The sequence below is a fragment of the Brachyhypopomus gauderio genome, chromosome 18 (genome assembly GCF_052324685.1).
Source record: "Brachyhypopomus gauderio isolate BG-103 chromosome 18, BGAUD_0.2, whole genome shotgun sequence".
Lineage (NCBI taxonomy): Eukaryota > Metazoa > Chordata > Actinopteri > Gymnotiformes > Hypopomidae > Brachyhypopomus > Brachyhypopomus gauderio.
In genome coordinates this window covers 4,961,828-4,972,370 of record NC_135228.1, presented here as the reverse complement: position 1 = coordinate 4,972,370, position 10,543 = coordinate 4,961,828, and the positions used below count along the sequence as shown (strand labels likewise).

Sequence of the window (10,543 nt, the reverse complement as noted above, 5' to 3'; positions counted from 1 at the left end):
AAGTTCATAATACCAGATTTGGCCTATACAGTGCCAGATAATAGAGTTAGGTCCCCATGATCGCAAACATAATACATGTGTGCCATGTCTCTGGTTTGGACCTAAAAAACCAAATATGATGACTTTGCTGACACCCTTTGTAAATGAAGCATTGGTACTGCAAAATGAAGGCATTACATGGGTGGACAAACTAAATACTGTACATGTGTCAAAAGTACATCTACTTGTTTGTAGTTCAGATTCAGTTGCAAGGCCTTTGCTCCGGAATACTAAGCAGTTCAACGGAACTTATGGATGTGACTTCTGTTACCACAAAGGGGGTGGTTCTTATGCCTATTATCTACCAGAGCCTGCTGAAAGGACTGAAAGTGAGCATTACAGCAGTGCATTAGTAGCCACTCCCAAATGTCCAGTGTTAGGGGTTAAATGTCCATCCCCTCTGATTAAACTTGACAAGTTTCAGATGATCAATGGATTTGTGCTTGAATATCAACACAGTGTCTGTTTAGGTGTAACAAAACAGCTTGCTGGTCATTGGTTTGATTCTTATCACCATGAAAATCAATGGTACATTGGTACCAAAAGAAAATTGATAGACGATAGACAAGGAGCTGCTAGCAATTCAGCCTCCAGTGGAGATTACTAGAACTCCTAGGTCAGTGGAGGAACGTAAATACTGGAAAGCTTCTGAATGGAGAGCATTTCTCATATTTTATGCATTGCCAACAATGAAGTGTATTCTACCAAGAAAATTCTGGAACCACCTTTTCCTTTTGGTTTTCAGGGTGTATATTCTTCTTCAAGACAAAGTCAAGCAGTGTGATATAGACCTTGCAGAAAAGGCACTGAGGAAGTTTGTAATTGAGTTCCAGAAGCTTTATGGATCACAAAATGTGACCTTTAATGTACATTTGTTAATGCATCTAACTCAAAGCGTTCGAAACTGGGGACCTCTTTGGGCAACCTCAACCTTTACCTTTGAATCATTTAATGGCGTACTTTTGAAGTTCTTTAATGGAACGACTCATGTTCCTTTACAGATTGTTAAGCGATTCATGCGGTGGAGGAGTATCCCAAAAAGAGCTAAAACATGCACGTCCAATGGTAACAACAATGTTCAGCAGTTATTCTGTGAAATACAGAGCCAGAGAGCCAGCTAGGTCAAAACATTTAAATGGAGATGTTCGTGTATTTGGTAAGCCTTCAGCACAAGCTAGTATCTCTGTTATAGATAGAATTGCGGAACACTTAGTAGGTTTGAAGATCAGTCTTAGGTGGCACTACAGTCGCTTTGTTGCGAACAATGTGCTATTTCATTCAGCTAGAAAAAAGATGGTGAAAAGGAATAACTCAGTAGTGAGGTTAGATAATGGAATGATTTGTGCTATTAAGGGTCTTATAACATTCAAAGTAGAATGTATTCATGGCAGTTCAGCTGATTGTGACTGTAGACAGGAATGCTGTGTGGTGGTAAAGGAGCTTACGAAATTACCTCGGACACTGTGTAGAAATTCTGAGCTTCAAATCTCATCAATTTTTGTTTATGAAGTTGAGGAGTCTGATAATGTAATCGCTGTCTACCCTAAAACATTAAGGAATAAATGTATTGTGGTCTCGGTTAGAGAAAACACATTCATAATTCCTCTGCCTAATCCATTCGAAAGAGATTAGAACAGTCAAGGAACTGCATTTGCACAAATGTAGTCTTTAACAACATGCAGGTATGCCTAGGCTTAGGCACTGAAATTAGTACTTTTATTGTAATTTCTGAATTATTTGTATTTGTACAGAATATTGAAAAATTCCAGATTTCATGTAAACTAAGTCCGCATCGGTTAGTCAATAAGCATTTTTCTTGAGGACTGATTGTCTGAATAACTTAGAATGGGTTAGCATAACATTATTTTGTAATTATTATAAAGTCTGCTGCAGTCAATAAAATACAGCAACCACTAGTATCTCAATCTTATTTCTGCTTGCAAGAAAAAATAAAGTGTAATTCAGGCATCAATATTGAGAACAGAGTACTGGAATCAGATCTTGCTCTCAGCTCTAGTTGTGCTTTATAAATGTGTTCAATTTCTGATAATCGATTAGTACGTCCAAAGATCAATTAAAAAAAAAAATTAAAATATTTTTTTATATTTCCCCCAGTGAACTTTTACCCCCGCCTCGTCACTGAAGTCACTGAATTCACGGAGGCGTGCTCGGTCTAACTAACTGTAAAACAACATGGCGTCGGACAGTGCCGTTAACGACGATAGTCAAATCAGAAATCTAAAAACAGAAGGACAGTTTACCCAGTGTTTTTACAGTTTAAAAAAGTTTAAAATGTTATTGTAACGTTGGGCGCAAGGCGATGGACGAGACAGAATCCTTTGCACTTTCTAAATCGTTACATTTATTACATTTACCGAAGCGCAGACAGCGCACATAAAACACGTTTACATAGAACATGTGTGACTCAAACAACAAACAATGAGCACAGGACGCTACGCGAACGCACATTAAGTAGACAAACCACACAAACCCGACGTGATGACGAGACGAGCCACAGGTGAGACGGATTATCACAAGATGCACCCGCACCCACCGACGCAGACGAGTAGACGCAGACAGCGTTAACACATGCCCAACAGGGAGAGGTCGGGGACCGTAACGTGACAGTTCTGTCTTATATTCTCACTTTAAAGAAAAATACATGTTTACATTTTATACTTTCAGTTTATTAAGTGTGAGCACTTTAAAAATAAAAATGCATTTGGTTTAAAATAAAAATGCATTCTTAATTATTTCAATCATAATAATAATGCACTGGTTAGTGTCCCAGTAGGAGTTCACTGTTGCAGATATAGACACCTCAAAGATGTGTTTATTGTCCTGGAATACCTTTCTTGAAGGTAGATTTATGTTTACCCTTTTCACCAGTCTTCCAGCCATCAGTAACTACCAACTACCAGTAACTATTTGCTGATTAAATACTCGATAAAATACTAGTTTTAACATGTTGCTTCTGTACACAGTCAGGAAACAGCTCAAATACATTTTTAATAACACTAAACCCCGAATTGGATCGAATCGATTAAATCGGATTAAATCGAAATAAATCGATTCTTAACCTTCAGAATCGGAATCGGGTAGATTCTTGGAATTTGAATCAATACCCAGCCCTAATATGTATTATTATGTATGTTGTATTAAAAATGAGTTCACACATATGCTTTCACATTTCCGAATCATTTGTTATAAATTGCATTTTGTTAAAGATGTTAAATTCTATTATCACAACGTTTGTCATGGAATATTCATTTGAAATTGTAAATACCCATAGATACTTTCACTGAAGTACAGCACAATAAGTTCTATTGCAAAAATATAGGCTCATAGGACACATTTAGTAAAAGGATAGGTTTATCATAAAAAAGCACAGTTTAATACTAAGTATATTTTTATGAAATACCTAGCCAGTACAAAAGTAGCACAGCCAAATAAAGTATACTTTTTCAAAGTATACTGAAAGGCTGATTAAATAGGTAAAATTGTAAGTATAAGAAGAAAAAGTATACTTTAATTATTCTGCATATAGTTCAAGTATACTAATGTTATGTTTAAATATACAACTTTTTCACAAGGGAAGATAGCTGCCTACCTACTAGACAGGAATAACATTTTAAAACATAACCATCTAAATTTTTGTAGAGTATTATAGTTATAGTATAAAAGTAGTATAAAAAGTTTTTACTATACTTTTTATAGTATAGTATAAAAAGTAGTAAAAAAACAAAAAAATTGCTTTACTTTCGTGAAATTACTGACTGTGACTGTAACGTGGGGAGGAGGCAGGCACGACGAGGCTTTTTTACTATGTTTTTACTATAACATTTAACAAATATTACCAAAACTGAGTTCAATAATTTGTATTCCATGTTTCATATACTGCGCTGCACTAGGAGTTGTTCAGTGTCCTTTATCATATATGTGACGCCGAGACAGAAGCAGCAGGAGGCAGAGGCTGAGAGTGAGCGGCTTTATTATCCATGACGGAAAACAGAAACACTCAGGCCACAAGGCAGAAATAACTCAACACGATAACAAAAAGGATAAGCAATAGCAACAAAAACCAACAGGGCGGGGCGAGTTAGTCCAGAACACAGGGCAGGATGTCCCACGACAAGAGGCGAGGGTGCAGGCTGAATGCGCAGCACTGGACAGCGCCACCTGTGGGAATAAACACAGCCCTGAACTGATTAGGTGCAGGTGTCAGTATTCTGGAGATTGAGATGGGAGGAGTGTCCTGGTATGAGAGGGTGTGCTCTGTGTGGTTGTGGGCATGCGTGTAAGAGAAGGGGTGCGTGTGTGCGCCCTCTGGTGTCATCCAGGCTGACCCACTGTGACAATATATATATGATATATCATAGACAATGTCCATGATATTCTTAGTAAAGGATACTGTAGCAATTTATCATGCTAATGATAAAACATGTAATATTGCCCACTTATATTTGCATGTATAAAAAGTGTATTTTTTCTCTTAAATTTGAAATGCAATTAAAATACCTTCACATTTCCATGCATTTAAAAGCTTGCAGCACTGGATGGTCCTGAGGTGCTCTACCAGGTCTTCGTCCTTCACAGGACAAACAGTCCTGGTACAAATCTCCTGGTACAAAAAGTGGTAGACAAAGTTCTGGGTACAAGTTCATTATCTTAAGAAGATCATAAAGCAGCAGTCCTTTCCTAAGCTGATCAAGCACCGGAACGACTCTCATGGTTGAGTGGAGTATAACGGCCCTTCAAAAACAGTAGAAATACACGTTTTTTTTTTTTTTAAACAGCAAAAAAAATTTATAAAACCTGACATCCCTGAATTAACTGAGTGAGTGAGTGTTGGAACAGGGAAAATATAGTGTAAATATAGTGGTTTTGAAACTGTAACTGCACATAAGTAGTCCATGTGTTTTGTGTTAAAAGTAGTAACCATTTCAGCAGTCAACAAAGAAACACCTAATAAATACCTGATTATGTAATCTTTCTTTTCTACAGACACCCTTCCAGTGTACACAGTTTAGAATTTCATCAATATGTTCACCGAGCTCATCATCAGTTGCACTGCTAATCTGAAAACACAATATTGAATTGAATTATTTAAATTTCCACTTCTTAAGAAGACTGTCCAAAATAAGGTTGTCCAAAAATGTGGATCTGGTCCCCTAAATCAGCAATGTCAATATATACAGTGGAAAGACATGATTACAATATTATGAGGAAAACATTTGTTAGAGAAATGAGTACACTGGATTAGACGACGGTAACATCCACAATATCAGAATAGTGTACTAGTGTTTCAATGGTACATTTGAGAAATTATTGTGCACGGTCACGGATCACAGTACAAGAGCAGAAATTACCCAAACAGACATTAACCCAATATAACTAATAACAAAACAAAAAATACTTCAAATGAAACTGAAGACACCTTTACTTGTAGACTAATAAGTGCATAATCATAGTTACTTTTCAGTACCCGCCTGATTTCATAATTTTTTTACCGTCTCAATAAGAAGCGACAGTTCCCGATCAGTGACATCAGTAGCTGACACCTGAATGCTGTCAGAATCACCAGAACAGAGATATCTGAAGCACCATTCGCACATAAAGGCTGGTGGAGGTCCCCCTTGCGCCAAGCTAGCTGCCATGATTTCTCCAGAACTCCTAATAAGATAAAATCAAATAGTATAATGTATTTAAATATATTTTAGGTTATTTCCTCAATACATATAAAATAACCAGAACTACTGATTAGACTCACCTGAAGTAGTTTTGATCCAAACTGTTCAGACAGTAAAGAGGATTTTTTCCTTTTTTATCTGCACTACAGACAAAGAGCTTTCTCTCAATCTCTGCAAGCATTTCTAGAAAACAGCAAAATTATAAATTATAAAACTGTGATTTCACAAATTGTCTACTTCTAAACCTGTTAGGAACTCTTTGCTTAAGGCACCAGTGTCAATGCCTGCTTCCCCAAAGAAGGTAACCCTTAGTCTACATTTAGGAGATGTTTTCTTCTGACGTTGCCACTGCTGCATGCCACGGGTGAAGAGGTCAGTTCGAGATACACAGATGGAAAATGTGTTGGTTTCCTCCACCTGGCCACTAATCCAATTAAGTATGTCGTCAGAACTGGAAAAAAATGGAAGAAAGTTATACTGACAGCAGAGAGATAACTAAATGAATAATGGACAACATACTTCTGAAAAGATACTTGTGGTTTTACCTCTGGAAGCAATCTATAGGGTGATCCGACATGCTAACCCCATGTTCTGCAGTTCTACAGACAAAAATACAACTCCCCTTAATGAATAAGAGTGTTAACAAAATATATTTATAAAGTTTAATAGCATTTTATGATGCAAGCTCCTTTTGATATGAGGAAATTAAAATTAACTCATATACATATATAGACCGCAGTCATGAAATCAAGGTACGGTGACATTTTTTTACCGTAATCCACAGTCAGATGCATGTACTTCAGTTTTGTAGTTTTAAAACACTTATCAGGACATTTGTACAAAACATCTTACCATCTCCCTCTGGATGTCCAGGTCATTTGAGACTGAATCTTCTTCTGTACAGTTTTCCTGCAGATGAAACTTTAACAGCCAATTGATGTAATATTTTGTACATGTTAAATCATGGGACCGAAAAATAACCCAAAAAGATTTAACTAAGCTTCAACATACATTGTCAGATGAAATACACAAATCAACCTGCTCCTTCTGGCATTCCTGGATATGGATTGGAAGAGCCTGAAGAGGAAACATTTTTCTACATGATGTACACTGGGCTTTGGGCATTTGTTCAAATTCCTTTGCTTCTGGTGGCAATGCAGTACTGTCAATTTCTTCTTGTAAAGGAGCAATGTACATGATACATTTGCCATTCCCACTAATTGCTTTTAACTGTTGCCCACTGTAGGGGTTTTGATGTGACGCTATGTTGACTTCGTCCACCACTGTTCAATACTGGAGCAGTCTTGCAGAGCATATAGTCTAACAAAAAATGTGGTTAATAAATGTGTATGAAATATACCACGTTATATTTTACATTACATTTATTTCATTTTGACAGCAAACTGGGGAAAGTAGCAAATACTATCATACCTCTGAATGAGTGATGTTTTCATCTATAGTTAATGATCGTTTCCCAAGTCCAGCCAGCATAAGTCGTAATTCTAGTTCTCCTTTGGGAGTTTTCCCACGCTGTTTGTCAAGTAGGAAAAAGTTGACCAAAAAGCTTTTCTTTTGACGTGTATATGGTGCAAAACGTCTTTTCCCCCTGACCTCTTTGCGGAAAAATCCAGGAAAAGACCTAAAAACATGACTGGGTTAGAGTACTGGAACTGTAAAGTAACACAAAAACAGCCTACTTGCCTGTCGCATACCTTGCCATTTCTTGTTGTACTGACTGGCTGTGGTGACTGGACTGGGCCTTTTCTGTCTGTGCTCCCTGTCCACAACCTGGATCTGCCCTACCCTGCCTGGCTGGCCTGACATTTCCTGCTGAGCTTAAACTGTTGCTCAGTACTGTAACAAGATTTTGAGCAGTGCTGATGATGTCTGCTAAAGGCACCTGACAAACAAACATTTTCATACCAAGAACAGATGAATGAAGTCTTCTCCAATAGCATGTGCGGAGCCACCGCGATTAGATCATTTTTGACGCGCGTCAAGTTTAAACCTAGCTTGAGTGAACCATAATCTTGAAGCTAGCATAACGTTAAAGCCATACACGAATAAGAAAGCAACATTGTCGTAGCGGTGGGAAAAGCAAAAAGGAAGAAGTGAAGCAGTAAAAAGTGATTCATGAAGCCCATTACTACTAAAAGATCGCATCTAGGAGAATCTCAAAGGGCACCATTGCGGTTAGCCCGTGCCATATAACAGCATTGTCCCTTAAAGATTGTGAGATTGTGAAACTGACCTATTATGAATCTGGAGAAAAAGCAGGTAGATTGTTAGCCAGTCAGGTGAGAACTGCTAATGCCTCAAGGTCAATCCCCATTGTTAGAAGGTCAAATGGTGAGATACTCACAGATCCCTTGTCTATTAATGAGGTCTTCACAGACTTCTACATCAACCTCTATACTTCGGACCATACTTCACCCCTGCAAGTTTCGTTTGATGCCCTAAATATGCTTCCTTTTCCTCAAATTGGCACTGATGTCATGGCAGCTCTTGGGGCTCCTGTCACTACTGCAGAAGTCCTGCTTGCTATTAGAACTCTACAGGGTGGAAAATCGCCTGGATTAGACGGCTTTACAACAGAATTCTATAAAGAATTTGCAGACCGATTAGCTCCCATCCTTGTTCGTGTTTTTAATGATGCTCGCCTGTTGGGTAAGTTACCTCCATCTATGAATGTGGCTTTAATATCCCTCCTTTTAAAAAAGGATACCCAACACTGTGCGGTAGCTATAGGCCCATCTCCCTCCTTAATGTTGATTTCAAGATTCTCTCAAAAATTCTAGCCACATGCCTTCAATTTGTTATGCCAGATTTAATTGCAATTGATCAGACTGGCTTCATGCGTGGTCGACATTCTTTTTTTAACACCAGACAGCTTATCGATATAATCTACTCACCCCCCTCACACCTTCCTGAGATCGTGGTTTCCCTTGATGCTGAAAAGGTGTTTGACAGAGTTGAATGGGATTACCTTTTTTTTACTCTCGAAAAGTTTGGCTTTCCTTCCAATTTTATCTCATGGGTTCAATTGCTATATTCTCAACCTACCGCCCATGTCTGTACAAATGGTACACAATCACCGCCCTTTTCTTTGCATAGAGGAACCCGACAGGGTTGCCCTTTATCACCTCTACTATTCAACTTGGCGATTGAACCTTTAGCAATCTGGCTACGACATCTGAATGGTTTTTTGGGCATCAAGCGTCGACACTCGCTTCATAAAGTATCCCTATACGCTGATGATCTCCTGCTTTACATATCAGATCCACAATCTTCCCTCCCTTCAATTTTGGAAGTTTTAGACAAATTTGAACACCTCTCCGGTTATAAATTGAATATTCAAAAGAGTGAATCCCCTTAATGCTGCAGCACGAGGACTTTCCTCAACCATCATACCTTTTAAAGTCACTAACTCAGGTTTTACCTATCTTGGTATTCGCTTCACTACCACTTTCCAGGAGTTGTTTAGTGGCAACTTTACCCCACTGTTGGAGATGACCAGATGTGATGTCACTCGTTGGTCTTCCCTACCTTTTTCCATGGCTGGTCGGATTAATCTCATTAAAATGAAGCTGCTGCCAAAATACCTATATCTATTTCAGCATATTCCTATTTTGATTAATAAGTCATTTTTCACCAATCTGGATAGTATGCTTACCTCATTTATTTGGGGTAACAAACCCCCACGCTTGCGGAAATCTTTTTTGCAGTTGCCGGTCACTGACGGAGGGCTTGCCCTTCCTGACTTTCGTCGTTATTATTGGGCGTGCAATCTCTCTAAGCTTGCCTACTGGTCAGGTCGTGCCCCCCTTGATGATAGTCTGCCTTGGGTCCATTTAGAGACAACCTCCGCCAACCTCTCCCTGTTCTCAATAATTTGCTCTCAACTTCCACTCTCCTACAGAAAAGTCTCGGACAATCCAGTCGTGTTAAACACTATAAAAATCTGGATCCAGTTTAGAAAGTTTTATGGTTATCACAGAGGTTCAGCCCACGCTCCCATTTTATGCAACCATCAATTTATTCCTGCCATTACTGATAAGGCCTTTACTGTTTGGCATAATAGAGGCATCACATCAATTAATGATTTATACATTGACGGGGTTTTTGCATCCTTTGCAGCTTTAGCCCAAAAATACAACCTGCCCAACACTCATCTTTTTCGTTATTTTCAAATTCGCCATTTTGCACGATTGTTCCCTCATTTCCCACATTATCCTCCCAAAACAGAGTTTGATTTCATTTTGTCTCTTGATGTCAATTCAAAGAAGCTAATCTCCTATGTATATAACCAGCTAGCGACAACTCCCCAACCTACAGAACTCCGATGACGGCTCTGGGAGCAAGGTTTGAACTCTCCAATTTCAGACAGTCAGTGGAGCCAGAGTCTTAAACTTGTTCATTCGGCTTCAATCTGTGCTAAACACCAAGTCATGCAGTTTAAAGTGTTGCATCAGTTACACTTCACTAATGCAAGACTGGCCAAGATGTTCCCAGGTACAGCAGACTCGTGTCCAAGGTGTCAGAACTCCCCTGCTGACCATCCTCATATGTTTTGGTCTTGCCCTCAGCTTGGATTGTTTTGGACGGAAGTATTTGATACACTAGGCCAAGTTTTCAACACCCCTCTGCCCCCGAACCCATTGACAGCTGTATTTGGAATTCCACAAACCTCTAATATGCTCGTCTCTGAAAGACGCGTCCTGGCTTTTACCACACTGCTTGCCAGATGTACTATTCTCTTCAAATGGAAGCAATCTTCTCCACCTACTCACAACCAGTGGCTCCATGAGGTGATT

The 10,543-nt window shown here is 38.8% G+C and overlaps 1 long non-coding RNA gene across 1 annotated transcript; it reads right to left on the bottom strand.

Annotated features, from left to right (window-relative positions):
* Positions 1-5,817: 5,817 nt before the first annotated feature.
* LOC143482225 (uncharacterized) lies at positions 5,818-6,326 on the bottom strand. Its single transcript, XR_013122167.1, has 3 exons — positions 6,275-6,326; positions 5,975-6,180; positions 5,818-5,912 (listed from the first exon to the last, which is right to left on the bottom strand). It is a non-coding gene; the product is annotated as an uncharacterized LOC143482225 (long non-coding RNA).
* Positions 6,327-10,543: the final 4,217 nt, after the last annotated feature.